This window comes from Haemaphysalis longicornis, unplaced genomic scaffold (genome assembly GCF_048455015.1).
Source record: "Haemaphysalis longicornis isolate Haplotype H1 unplaced genomic scaffold, Haemaphysalis longicornis Haplotype H1 scaffold_12, whole genome shotgun sequence".
NCBI classification, from domain to species: Eukaryota; Metazoa; Arthropoda; class Arachnida; order Ixodida; family Ixodidae; genus Haemaphysalis; species Haemaphysalis longicornis.
The window spans coordinates 7508264-7522632 of record NW_027526225.1 but is presented as its reverse complement, the minus strand read 5'-3'; the positions used below and the strand labels follow the sequence as shown (position 1 = coordinate 7522632).

Here is a 14369-nt window from a genome sequence, read left to right as displayed (position 1 = left end):
GAGTTAACTTGCTGTTCGATTCGATGGTGGTTTATTTATCACAAAAAAAAACAACATACAAAGGGTATATACAGTTGTTGTGTCTTGTCATAGTAATTGAAGTTCATTGAATGACCCGCCTTCTCCAGCTGCTTCCCCAGTTGCTGTTTTCCTGTAGTATTGGTGTTCAGGAGGGAAAAGGGCTGGGAAACGGGCCGTGGTATTATTACTTACTAATTAGCTGTAAGTAGCTTTATATAACGTGGGTATCTAAGAGCGTCGCAGTATATTTTATTGACTACGGAAAGGCTTGTTGTCAAGAAAAGCAGTAAATGAAGCCACGCCCTTTTGCGTTCATTGTAAACAGTAACGGAGAAATTGTCATCCAAAGTTAAGCTCGGATATCGCACGCACTCACGGCCCTCCGCGAGAAAAAACTTTAGCCAGTACTAACGCGCTAACGCGGCTATTATCTGAGCTTTGTTTCGGCCTCAGCGGGCGTAAACGTCCGCTTAGACGCATACGCCCGTTTTCCGAATCCAATAAAGCCATCACGTGTGCCGAGTTTGTATGAGTTCTTATGCGGGCGCATCGCCAAAGCCTCCGCGAGAACGAAAGTACGCCGAAGCCATGAGGAAAAGACCGCCACTCCAGTAGCGCATTCAATCCGCATGCGTCAGCAGCAGCACGGCAGAGCTGTTTTTGCGTTGATTCACGGTACAGTGGGGCTGCAACGGGTACGATGCCGACGTATGAAAATCGGGACCGCGTCAACACTTTAAACGACAGCAGCGCTCCCATCTTCCAGGATTCCCTCCGCTAATTTTACGGTCTTCCGCATGCAGCGCCACCAGTGGCACTCCCAAGCGGGTTTCTCAATTGCTCGCGCGATGCGCCTGATATTTACTAAAGAAATTCTAGGTCACGCTGGCGAGAACCGAACGCCGTTAGCAGTTTAAATGGGGTTGATTGCGGCGTGCAACTACGAATTTTTTCATATCCCTGGGCTGTATTTCCTGCTCGACGAAGTGGAGTTTTGCCAGGAGGCGCAAAAAAGGTCAGTGCTGCTTATTTATGTGCTGGTAACGGTTGTTGTTCAGTGACATCCTTGTTAACTGCGTCCGATAAACATACCGCGTCTATGCCCGTTGTTCGTGTGTCGTTCATGCTTGTGGTCGCGGCGTGTAACATTTTGTGTTGGAGAAACGTTTGCAGCCGTAATTTACCAAAACTCCCGTGTTCGTGGGTCAGAGTCGGCTGGACATTTCTGACTGCGTACGTCAGAAGTTCCTGGTTTGCGCGTTTCATGAGTGGATGTTCCCTTACTGTGTGGCTTTGCTTAGTTGTATATTGACGGTAGCTGTGTATGTCTGCGGTAGCGAATCTTCTCGGGTTAGTCGCTCGCGATAATCGCGCGTGCACACGTGTACAACTTCCAAGCAAGTTTGTCGGAGCGTCCGTCCTTAGATTTATTGGTATTTTTAAAACTGGCGTGGTAATTGCGGCGTTGTGTTAATCTGATGAATAGAATGCCATTTACTGTGCTTACCAGACCGGGTGTCTTCGACCTTGCCCGTTGCGCGCAAGGTAGACGCTATTTCGAGTTGTGTTGATGTGCTTTCAAGGCGTCAGCTTACGTTTATCTGTGCAGTGTGTTATGCAGTACCATGTTTCTTCCAATTCCTTTGACCAATTGAGATGATCTATTTTACATTGCCTGAAGTGTAGAGAAATGGAAGGGACAGTGGTTGTCTTAGCCGTACCGCAGTAACAAACGTTTCTTTTGTAGAGGGGAAGAAATATGTGGAAACACGCAGCGGGTATATAGAAAGTGTGCTGCCGTTTCTATGCTGTTAATGTCAGTGGTAACTTGAGACTTCAGGATAATTATCCAATATCCATAATTAGTGGTTGCTACTTCACGAACCGCGTTAGAAATAAGCCACTCTTGCATTTTTATGCCGTCAATGTCGGTGCACCCAACATTAACATCACTATGTGCACCCAACATTAACCCATTTCTGTGCTTCCTTGAACTTAGAAAATATACTGCGAAAGCAGATTGCTACATTCTGTATTCGATCTGTGTAACCTGTCCAGATGCAGACTATGGCTGACTGTGGAGAAATTTGTCTCTACACTGGTAGTTTGCGACAATTGTTTTCTTTTGTCTGAAGAACAGAAATTAAAACGAATTATTTCCATTCCTTACATATACTTGTGAAATCATGGCTGTGGCATTCACTGTGGCTGAAGACATCTTCGGCACGCCGAGGCGTCGTTGTGACAAGTGTGACAGATTGTGAATGCATTGTGGAAGTCATAAAGCCACGAAAGAGTGCCTCTTGAGTGTTGCGTATTATACAGACGTTCACCACTCCGCATGGAGCAATGACAGGTGAGCCTAAAAATGTTCAAATATTTTTATATTTAAAATTGTTTCGCTTGAAAACGTTACCAGGGCTCGTGATGCAAAATAAATTTTAGCACAACTAATCAGGCCTTGTACGAGATCTTGTAGTACTCCCTTCTTAGAGGGAAGCGTAAATTTATGCTTCGATATCTTTATACTGTTTTTATTTCTAGGAAATAGGGCAGTCCGGGACTTAAAACAATGGAACAAGGAATGCATACTGCCATTTTTCTGGTTCTTGAAGGCGTGTGTTCACCGTTCTTGAAGTCGTGTGTTCAAAAAAAGGAAACACGTGAAAGCCGTTGTACGGGATGAAATCATTGCATTCTACAAGTAAGTACGCACTCCCAGTTCTGGAACTTTGATGGTCCCTTTTTAGGTAGTTGCATTATACGTAATGGCTTCGGAACACCATTTCAGTGACAACTTGACCTGTAGGTGAAAACGACAGTAAGAGCTTTTGGGAACACGTTGGCAAAACTTTCCTGGAAAATCACTCCGAGGAGGCCCTGCCAGGAACGCCTGCATCTTAATTTTAGTTGGGTAAGTTGGCATTTTATTTTTGTGGGACTCAATTTATGGTAGTGTTTATTGAAGCTGGCATTTTATTTTTGCAGGACTGAATGTAGTTTTCTTTGTAGCAAAATCTTACTGTTAAGAATAAATCGTGAACTCCAAATTGGGAAATACCTTCACATTCAGCCTGTTTCGGATGCTGCAACATGTGGACAAAAAGACTATTATTTTGCATTCAAATTTTGCAAACATTTTGCTTTCACATTGAGAGTTGCTGCTGTGATAATACGGCGCCACGGCCACGCCCAATGCGGTTGCTTTCCAGAATTAGAGAACTGCTATTGACAGTCTGTGCTAATATTTTTGTACATTGTTAGCAGCATTCCCAGAAAATAAACCAAGAAATCGCTGATATTTCAATCAATTAATGTGCTATAAAAGGGGTGTCCTAAGCAACTCACTCATTTAAAGCCACCGTCTAACAAAATTTTCTTGTTCCTTCCTTAAAGGTACATGACGTGGTCCAGTTATTCTCGACGTCCAGTTATTTTGAGAGAAGAGAATGGCAGCGTAAATATTTTCTGCAAGAAACACGTCATGGATTTTCCGCCTGCATTGTCACATCAAGATGTGGTCATCCTCCTCGCCGTATATTTCATCTTAATCTTCTGAAACTTATGCGACTTTGGAGAGTTCTTGGGACTTTTGCAGAGAGTTCTTGGCCATTTAACAGTGGCCTGATGTCATTTAAGTTTAAAGCTCTGTTGAAAGACTCGATGTGGTCACTCTACTTGGGGTTTTAAATTATTGTTAGACGTTTAAGCCTATTCGGAAAGATATGTCGTGGTTCAAATGATTGGTAGATGCAAGCGGCATGTCAACTGCAAAAGTGAAGTGCGTTCCTTTGCAATTTTTCATTATTGGCACAAAGCGCAGGCTGCCTTTGCCGCTACTCTGTTACTCTGTTAATGTAGCTAATGGCACTGCACTGTAACGTTTTTATTATTCAAGTGCAGCTCGAAATTTTTTTCCATGGCAGTGCTGCTGTTGATGGATGCAAACGTGAGAGTAATTATTTACACAGACGGTTTGGGGTTTTATTACTCAACTTTTGTACTGTATCTTAGCTGACACCTAAGCCATAGAAGAATGCGAAATATACATATTTGGCTTGAAAAAGTTGTTTACTATGGACAAAGTTGCATTTCTCGCTTGTTAGAGGCAGTGCTTTGGTCACAAGCATACTGTCGTCATGATAGTAGGGTTTGTATAGCACGCAACTGAATTTTACCTCAGATAAATGTTCGGGCTGGAAAAATGCTTCCAAGTTCGCTTGGTAAAATTGGTCACCTGTATGTTTTAACGCTACCTGGCTTGGTTATTTGGGATGTCTGAATTGTTCTTGAGGGAATTAATAACGTCTTTAGAGTTAGGCTGCTTGATAAATTTTAAAATGCGTAACATGCTCCGAGCTATCTGGTTTGTAAAATTTTGTAAGATTCACACTGGGTGTTATGAGCTTTTTTTTGGATAAGTTATTTTAAATAGCTACAAATTGTCGGGGAAAGAACGCGGCTTCAGTGAAAGGCTTTTTCAGGGCGCGTATATAGTCGGTTTTGGCTACAGTTAGCTTGATATTACAGTTAGCTTGATATTGATATATGGTGTATGTTTTAGTTGTGCAATAGTGCCACATGCTTCCGGTAATTTTTTTTGTGCAAATGTTAAATTGTTAGTATTGGCTCCGGTGTTCTTTTCCTACACTCTTGCAGGTCTTGTGATAATCCAACCGTGTATGACTTGTATTTTTGTCTTTTCCCTACAATTTAATAGCAAACTGCATTTTTTGGAACCGGGATGCGTAAACATGGTATGGCAAGCGCTGTGGGTACTTCCGCATTTGCGGTACCTAATTTCATGTCATAAAACAGCATATTTTATGCTCACTGTTGTGTAATGCTTTTTGAGTTACTGCGAGGGTAGATGTACAAGTCTGTTTGTGACGCGGTGGCGCTTAAAGCCATCTTTATTACCCACGTGTTTTTAGCAAAAAAGAATGGTAAATATTAGCAAAAATGGGAAAATGCCATTTAGATCGTTTTGGCCACTTGATATCGTTTTGGTATTTGATCCTGTACGCTGGTCATTTTCTGCCCAAGTGGAAACAGATATGTCTCCGTATCTCAAATGTGCGCAATAATACGAGCGAATAAAATTTCCTTAGTGTTTTTAAAAGCATTGTATCAGTGCTAATAGTTGGTTTGGTGTGTATTTTAATGCGAGTCTTGTTTCTTTTACATGCAGCCAAAACCCAGAACAGGATTCGGCGGATGAAGCCAAAGTCTCTGTGTGCCGCTCCAGGTATCTCAGACCAACTTTTATATAGAACTGTGCTCCGATAGGCAACTGTTGGGAACTGTCAGGGACCACACTGCTGCGGCGGTTTCTGTTTTCCAATTGTTGGTATCACTGTGGGCCATATGTCAAGGCTGCGTTAGAATGGTGCTTGCGGTTTCTTTCTGATACTAATGCATCCGCCAGCCTGGCAAATGACCTCAGTTTATACCAACAGGAAAGCAGATATGTTGGAAAAGTGGAGTCCCATAGACAGCTTCTCAACGTCTATCCGAACACCGTTTTATATAAACAGCTGGTCTGAGGGTACCTGGAACGGCGCACCGGATAAATCCATAATCATTTTACGTGGATCAGTGTTCCAGTAACTTACACTACCAGTTTATTGGAACAGTGATCCGTATATTTTTATTTGGAACGCCGATCCAGATAATATAGCTGCAAAAATATGTGGTGCACTGTTCCACTTACATTTTCAAGATATGTGGAACACGGTTCCAAATATATAAGTGGAACTTTTTTGCAAAAAAGTTCCAGTTACTAAGTGGATCTTATGTGGATCCAGATTAAGAGTGTAGGCTCACCATCTGTAAACTTACCCAATCTCTCTCCCCTTACTCCTGACTCCTCTACAACCTGGTTTTTTAGCGCACGCGCACGCGGTTGCTCCGGAGGAGCTCTATTCGCACACGGGACCATCGGAATTTTCTTTCGCCTGCCTGTATAAAAGTTCCCTTTAGCATGCCTATAGCACCTTCTTAGATTTTAAGTCAAAGCGGCCTCCCTCCGGAATAACAACTTTCGCATTGACAAGAACAGTTTGGTGAAACCTTGGATTGACTACGGAAGTGGGATTTAAAGACTGCCTCAAAAATAGCGGGGGCAGAGCAAAGATGAGACAGATCATGGGTGAGGGCGAGGCGATGCATTTACGAGATGTGGCAGTTTATTTACAATTCGCCATGACAGCTCGAGCCATGCCTCCGTTCCACCCGTCTTCATCGCCGTCGGTAGTGGATGCCCACGGTCCCACGCGCCGTTGCCATGTGCTTTTTATTCTCACTACACCGCCCCTTCGCCGAAAGCGATCGATCCCGGGCCATCTCCACTAACTTGGAACCTGGCGATGGGCGAATCATGCAGTCTATAAGCGTATTCTTGGCGCCTTGGCGTTATTGCCCACAGATATGAAACCGTTGGGGGTAGAGGTATACCGCTTTGCTGTAAACATCTCGTGTCTTTGAAGCACGAAGCGTTCCTGCGCGAAGCCTTGTAAAACGAGTGTCCAGGTGTGTTCGTTTAGTACGCGTTTTTCCCACGGGGATGAAACACTCTAGCGCGAGGTGTTGCAAAACGAGTGCCCCGGTGTTTTAATACTGTGACTACATGCTACTACGACGACATGAGCCGACGACGACATGCGGCGCCGACAGCCCGAGCCCGCGAGCCCGCAACCCAGGGAGCAGGCGGGGTTTAGGAAGATACTGAACCGTTGATCACATCCATGTCGTCAATCAACTGGTAGAATAATCCGCAGAGTACAGTAAACCCCTTCTCATGGCATTTAAAGATTATGAGAAAGCGCTTGATTCCGTACTCACCGTAGCCGTGCTAGAACCACTAAATGTTCAGGGATAGAGGGAACCTACACAATACTTCTAGAAGACACATATATGGAATGCACAGGCAGGACAACCCTCCACGTGAAAAGCGATAAATATCTGATCCGAAAGGGAGTAATACAGGGAGATACCATCTCTCCAAATCTGTTCACAACATGTCTCGAGCGGGTGTTTAGAAAGCTTGAATCGGAATTAATAGGATTAGGGATAAACCGGGAATACTTGAGCCATTTGAGGTTTGCGGATGACGCAGTCTTGCTGAGTGAGACTGCTGGACACATGCAAACAATGCTTGAAGGACTACAATCAGAAAGCGCGGCCGTAGGGATAAAAATAAATTTGATTTCATTTAATATAAAGGGACACTGAAGTGATTTGTAAACAATGCGGGATTACGAGCGCAAATTGTTGTCCGGAGTCCCTAGGCCCTGTTTCGACCACTCTGAGCGCGTTTACGCGAATTTATTTAGTAGGAAAATCAATTCGAAAATTCTGTCCTCCTCTCTTTACGCTCGCCCATTTTCTGTGGCGTTTTCGTGTGACGTCAGCAGGAGAGGAGCTGACAATTGGCTGCGCTACTGCACGGCTCGCCGACCTTCCGCGACCGAGTCAGTCGGCCCAGCGTTTAGTTCGCCGGCCGCCGACGGGTCGTCGCAATTCGCTCGATCAGTTGAAACAAAGCCGCAACACGTTTGGGAATGGAAGAATGCGCCTTTCTTTACTTCGTTAGTTTGTACTCTGTATCTAGCTCCAAGTCAAGGTCGCTTCACTCAAGCGCTGCACAAGCGCACATGCGACGCTTCGCTGACTGGTACGCCAGTAGGAAAATATAAGGCCTCTTAAAGGCGGGAGAAGAGTCAGCGAAGTCAATATAGGTACTAAGGAAATAAAATCAACTGATATTTTTACCGTACAGCGTAAAACTAGGGTGCGGGAAGCACTTTTTTGCGCTGGGCGAACAAGCAGAGCGGTCAGCAGCACGACTACGCATCTGCGAACGCTTTCCCGTCTACGAAATGCAATTGCTAGACGTGAGCTATTGTGGAAACTCGGGGGACGCTTACTGCACGAGCGCAATACAACAAATAGTCACCTAAGCTGCTTGAAATACTAAAACGAAATAAAAATGTAAACTGGTTATACATTATATACCTTATATTTTCCATCGCTGCCGGCGGCCCTCCGCGGTCTAGTCGTCAGGAGCGCTGAGTATGTCAACCCAAGTGTTTTGCTAGTCACAAGTTCGGATCGCCGCGGGTACATGCTTTTTTTTATGAGTTAACTTTTTCGTTTTTCGCCGATGTTTTCTATACTGAGTTCACCTTTTTTTGGGCCGCAACGTTCATTGCTCCACGAACTAGTCCACAGAACTCGCGCAGGCTGGCACTGGCGCGCTAGCGAGTTCTCGTTGGCGTGCTGTTGCCATAAGCACCGACTGCTTGCGGGCAGTGGGCACAGCCCAGAATCAACAGACCCTTGGCCTGGTGGGAACACGCTTTTTACGATACAGGCATGAGCGAGGCAAGCTCCAAATATGGGGGAAAAGCGCATGCATTTGAGCGTCTGCGGGCACGCGGAGGGCGTTCATGCACTGCGTAGGCCTCAGATAGTGAATGCTACGATTCCAAGCCGTCCTGGGAGGCTTATCTTATGCATTTTACAGCCGACAACATGGCAGAAGCGCGGTACTACGATAACTGGGATATTGAGAATGCCCATCCAATGACGCCATCGAATGTCAAACATGTTGTTTTACAGACCGAAACCGAAACCGAAACTTGTTTGATTGCGAACCTTGGGCATCGTCCAATCACGGCGCCCCCTCCTCCCAACGTCACAGCTTAGTTTGTGCGGCCGCCGCAAACCGCGCATGGTAGTTTTTCTTCTTTCGCGCTTTGTAAAATAATTACCGATTTGTCAACCGGATAAACGATGAAAAGTGTGCTAATTTGAGCCAGTCTACACAGTGCAAGCAAAAACGGGAGCTTGACAAATTCACTTCAGTGTCCCTTTAAAGGCCCGAAGGCATTACATAAGGGGAGGGTCGCGAAACATTGTTTACAGAAATACAAATGAACCAAGATATTGTTAAAAACACAAAACACGCAATAACACAAACGTTCTAAAACACCAGAGTTCAAAACATTGGCTAAGTTAGGAACATCGCAAAATAAGTGTGACGTAATTTTACAGAGTTAACAATAGGTAGAAGAAGCAAACACTGATTAAGTTCAACAATACATATTACACAAAATATGTGTAACAGCAGTAGAACTTGAAGGTTAATATTGGGTGATAATATTTTCTTCTAGTTAACACACGAACATAATCTAAAGTAATGAGTAATAAACACACCAAAAATGTCCCCTTCAGATTAGGAAACTAAACGCTAGAAGAGGTAAAAGAATATAACTACCTCGGACAGCACCGACAAGTGGGCAAGTTGGTATGGAGACAGGCTAACTAAAAGCGCAGAAAAACGCCTGCCAAAGGAAGCGCTTGTCCTGTGTAGTTCTTATCTTTGTCTCGCGTTTTTCTGCGCTTTTAGTTAGCATACCTCGGACAGATGGTTAGTGCTGACCCCAACGACGAGAGAGAAACCCGGCGCAGAATAGGTATGGGTTGGAAAGCACTCGGCAAGCACTCCCAAATAATGAAAAGTAAGCTACCTTTCTCACTCAAAAGAAAAATCTACAACCAGTGCATATTGCCGGTGATGGTGATGACACACGGAGCTGAAACTTAGCACCTTGCTAAAAAGCTAGAAAGCTTTCGTGCTGTCTTTGTACTTTTCTGTCTTTGACAGTGCTTGTACTGTCTTTTTTCGGTTCTGCAGTACGCGTCCTCGTGCTGTTTGTTCAAACGATGTACAGCCAATTTGCCCACACCCAAGCCTTAACTATAAAGCAAACTTAGGTCGTATCAACGGGCCATGGAACGAATAATGTTAGGCGTAACACTCACGGACAGGAAACGAGTTGCCTGGATCCGAGAACTATGGTAGATGTTACCATAGTTCAAGTGAAGAAAAAGAAATGGACTTGGGCTGGCCATGTAGGGAGACGAACCGACGACCGGTGGGTAATTAGGGTAACAGAGTGGATACAGTGTAGCCCGGTTATAACGAAGTAAGCGGGAATCTGAAATTTCTTCGCTATAACCGCTTTTTCGCTATATCTGGACTATTATAAGACCGCTATAATTGGGACGGGAAATCAAGATCACTTCGTTATAACCGCTATAACGCTGTACGTGGGTTCGTTATAAATGGGCTACACTGTACCAAGGGATGGGTATAGAAGAAGGGGAAGGCGATTAACCCGATGAGAGATGAAATAGGGAAATTCGGGGATAAACTGTGGACTCCATGAGCTCAGGACAGGGGCGGTTGGAACTCAACGGTAGAGGCCTTCGTCCTGGTTTGGACCTGAGTAGGCTGATGATGACAATCTCGTACCGAAATGCAGACGCCTAAATGTATCTCTAAAATATTATGTCGGTATTGTAATTTCGCGATAGTGCCGAGCCTTGAGAGCCAGCATGCCTACCGCAAAACCCCCTGTAGACTAAACTCGCTCTTCACCACAGAACCTCACTCTGAATAACTTGACAAAGCATTCCCTAAGTTATGCAGCATTAATTTCATCATGACGATGAATTTCAGCAAGGCGGTTTACTGTATCAGCCATTTGAGGCCGCTCAGAAAAAAAAAAATGTCATTTTCCGGAATGGATCGTCTTGTGCACGATTTGCTCGGATCTGACATTCAATACAGACAACAGCTTCCACAATACAACTAAACCAGTAGAACTAAAAACAAACCAGTAAAAGATGGTGTACCGCAGAGAAGTACATTGGGTCCATTTCTTTTTATTTTTGGATGAATGGTTCCTTTCAAATGCCCATGAAGACAACATACAACTTTGCTCAGTTTCAAAGAGCTAACCTTTGGTAACCCGTCGGGCTCCATTCCAGCAACGAAATACATTTTTAAACCAAAAAGAAAAATGCAAGAAATATGCGTTCAAATTTCGCGCTGCAGTGACGTGATACGGGCAAGCACTAAAACATAGTTATCACTGTTAACTGACCGTTAACGCTTAGGCGATACAAAGAAACGGAACTACGGGCCACACTATAGTTTCCAAATCATGTTCCTTGGCGTTGCCTTAGATTGGGGGTGGCCGCCAATCGCACAAGTAAGATTTTGCGGTGCCGTAAATAGTTGGAAAAAAAAGGGGGGGGGGGGGGGGATGCCACTGATCCATCGGTTTTCTTTAATATTGTGATTATTTGTTTGAAGTTTGCATGAAATCGCTGTAATTTTTATCAGAACACAAATTCTTTTTAATGAACCAGATACATTTTATCTTCATGGCCCCTTTAAATGGTAAGAAACGGGGCGAAAGTTTTCCAACAAAACAATCCCGGGCCATCCCTACTAACGTGAAACCGGGGGAGGAGCGACGCATGCATTGTATAAGTGTACGCTTGGCGCCTTGGCGTTTTTGCCCACGGAGATGAAACCATTGTTGGGTAGAGGTATACAGCTTTTCTGTAAAAGCCTCGTGTCTTTGAAGCACGAAGCGTTCTAGCGCGAGGCGTTGAAAACGAGTGTCCTGGTGGGTTCTTTTAGTTGGAGTTTTTCCCACCGAGATGAAACCTTCTAGCGCGAGGCGTGGGAAAACGAGTGTCCCGGTGTGTTCGTTTACTACGCGTTACGTTCTGGCGCGAGGCATTCGAAAACGAGTGTTTTAGTACCCTGACTACATGAGACCGCGGTTACGACGCCGCCGACATGAGACGCCGACAGCCCGAGCCCCTAAGGGGCTTCGCCCCTAAAATGTAAACAGGTCACAGTGCACTTCACTAAAAAGGAAAACTGAAAGTTCAAGCGTAGTGTACAGCGTTCATATCGCCCATTTCCTCCCTGACATACTTGTCTTCCCGATACTTGCTGAAAGCGGCGGAAGCTCATGGCGTTTTGTGGAAGAGCTAGTTGACACTTTCCGCTTCTTACAGGCTCGTTTAAACTTTGAGAACTCCTTCAGTGCTTGACACAAGTTCATTTCTTTCGTTTTCTATTCATCACTTATGATGTATCTAGTTCTGATACCCGGGCGTGCGTACTTGAGTTAGTAAACCGTGCTTTTCGCCAGGAATTAAAACGCTGATCTTGAAATGGCGCAGCGGTGCTCTCCTTACTACAAACTGAATGCAGGAACACGTCCTTTCTGCGCCCACGGTCAGTGATTCGGAGATCTTGTTTATGTCCAGAGACAATAAGTCAATGTTCTGTAAACGGCAGGAATGCGGGTGGTTCTCTCTCTCTCTTTTTTGAAGGGAGGCGGGGACATTTTTTAGAAATACCGACAAAGCACGCGCATATCACACCATGGATTCATAACACCCTCTTCGCCCTTTACGTAACCTTGCGGACGGCTGTTCAATCTGGTTGCGCTTATTCGTTTTAAGCTCTTAATAGGACTAAACAAATTTGCTACCTGAAAAGTGCCTTTTGTCACGCCGGGTTACCACAAAGCTTTCAAAACCGTGTTTAAAAACAAACATAAAACAAGGCCACAATGTCTGAGGAAGCGCGAAATACTTTACAGTGACCTGATGACTTAGCAAAAAAAAAAAAAAAAAAAACGGCAGTTCAGACAGTTTTTCCTGCGTTCACCTGGTATGTGGGGAAAAAAACCCTCAAATCACCCTATCGATTGTGCTGTCGGTGTTGTTTACGAAATCCCGCTATCTTGCAGAAGCTTTTACGTTAGCCGAACGGGCCATTGCGTCAACGGAAGAGCCAGGGAACAAGAATTGTCGATTTAAAAATAAGGGAGCACATTTGCCTACCCACTGTCCTGCCTGCGGTTGTGAGACACTGTTCAATGAAATCAAAATACTGAACAAAAGCAAGAACCGGGAGGCGAGGGAGTTCGCTTAAGTGTACGTCATCCGAAGGAGAGCGAGTAATTGTGTGAGTGATACCTCGATTGCACATTAAAGCAGCGAAATGGGCTTTCTTGAAAACATGCTTTGAGCATCTCTCTTATTGTGATCATCTGCGCATGCGTTATTACCCTTCTTTCTCGCCCTCTCGATTTCTACAGGAATATAGGTATGTATGTACAGTGTGTTGCGGCGATAACTGGAACACTTTAAAAATTTTTCCTGAGCGATCCGCCGCTCTGTTCACGCTCAAACTTCACACAAAGGTCGCATTTTGTGGTCTATTTTGTTTGACACCGGGAACAACAACGGTAGTTACCTGTTTATTCTGAAAATAAATAAAAACGATTTTCGCCTATGGGAAAATGGCGGCGATTTGGACGTGCGAGCCCGAAAACCGGGTTTTCTGATCGTCTGTTAGCTCATTTCTGGGTGCATTTTCTGATCGTCTGCTGCACCATTTGGCTCCGTACGTGAATCCCAAACATGCGTTTCACTCTGCAGGTGGTTCCGTCGTTCCAACATCAACTTGCGCTGGCTCGCACGTCCAAATCAGCGGCCATTTTCCCATAGGCGAAAATCGTTTTTATTTATTTTCAGAATAAACAGGTAAGTACCGTTGTTGTTCCCGGTGTCAAACAAAATAGACCACAAAATGCGACCTTTGTGTGAAGTTTGAGGGCGAACAGAGCGGCGGATCGCTCAGGGAAATTTTTTAAAGTGTTCCAGTTATCGTCGCAACACCCTGTATATGCGTAGTGTAAGAAAGAAATGGGAATTTAGCGCCTCTACGGTCTACTTTGTGCTCACATTCCGTGTTTTTCGTTGCGCTTCAAACCATGGGATTGTTTCGCCGCACGAGCGGCGCTGCATCTGCGAATTCGCACGCACAATTTGCACCATTTCACTGAGAACGGGCCTGACACGACAACTGTGGAGGAGACCGAAGTAAGCGCGACGAGAGCGCCTACGTGATAAACATGTTCCGACTTGTTCCGTCTGCTTAGCATGCGACAATCGTGAAACGACCACCGCAAGTGTAGACAGGCGAGGTACGCTCTAACCTGCTTGACTCAGAACTACGGCGCGAACAACAAAATAAAGCAGAACGAAGAGAGCGGCAAGGAATCTCAATGGCAAGATAAACATGTTCCATCCTGTCCCATCTTTCTGCCCATGGCAATCGCTTTGCGATTCTTTCCGCGAACACGGATGACGCCTCCAGAACCGGGGCGGAAGCGGCGACATCTCCGCAACGTTCGCTTCGAAACAGCAATTCGTATACACCCTTGATTATGCGGCAAGATTTAAAATTGTCTCAGCGGGCAAAAAACGCACCGTCATGGGTTTCGAGATCGGATCCGAGTTAGATTGGGTTTCGCCCAAGGCTACCCGCGTGCGTCAATGCAACTTTGCTTGCGAGATCCTGCAAAAAAAGCTTCATGTTGGAACACGTTGGCACGGCAGTTCACACGAAAAGTGACTTTGATGCCCTTTTTCTCAACTTTCTCGCTCCCTCTGTCTCTCGC

The 14369-nt window shown here is 45.0% G+C and overlaps 1 long non-coding RNA gene across 1 annotated transcript; it reads left to right on the top strand.

The window, feature by feature from the left end:
* Nucleotides 1-879: 879 nt before the first annotated feature.
* LOC144162365 (uncharacterized) lies at nucleotides 880-5515 on the top strand. Its single transcript, XR_013320658.1, has 5 exons — nucleotides 880-1036; nucleotides 2236-2377; nucleotides 2566-2725; nucleotides 2813-2935; nucleotides 3418-5515. It is a non-coding gene; the product is annotated as an uncharacterized LOC144162365 (long non-coding RNA).
* The last annotated feature ends 8854 nt before the right edge of the window (nucleotides 5516-14369 follow it).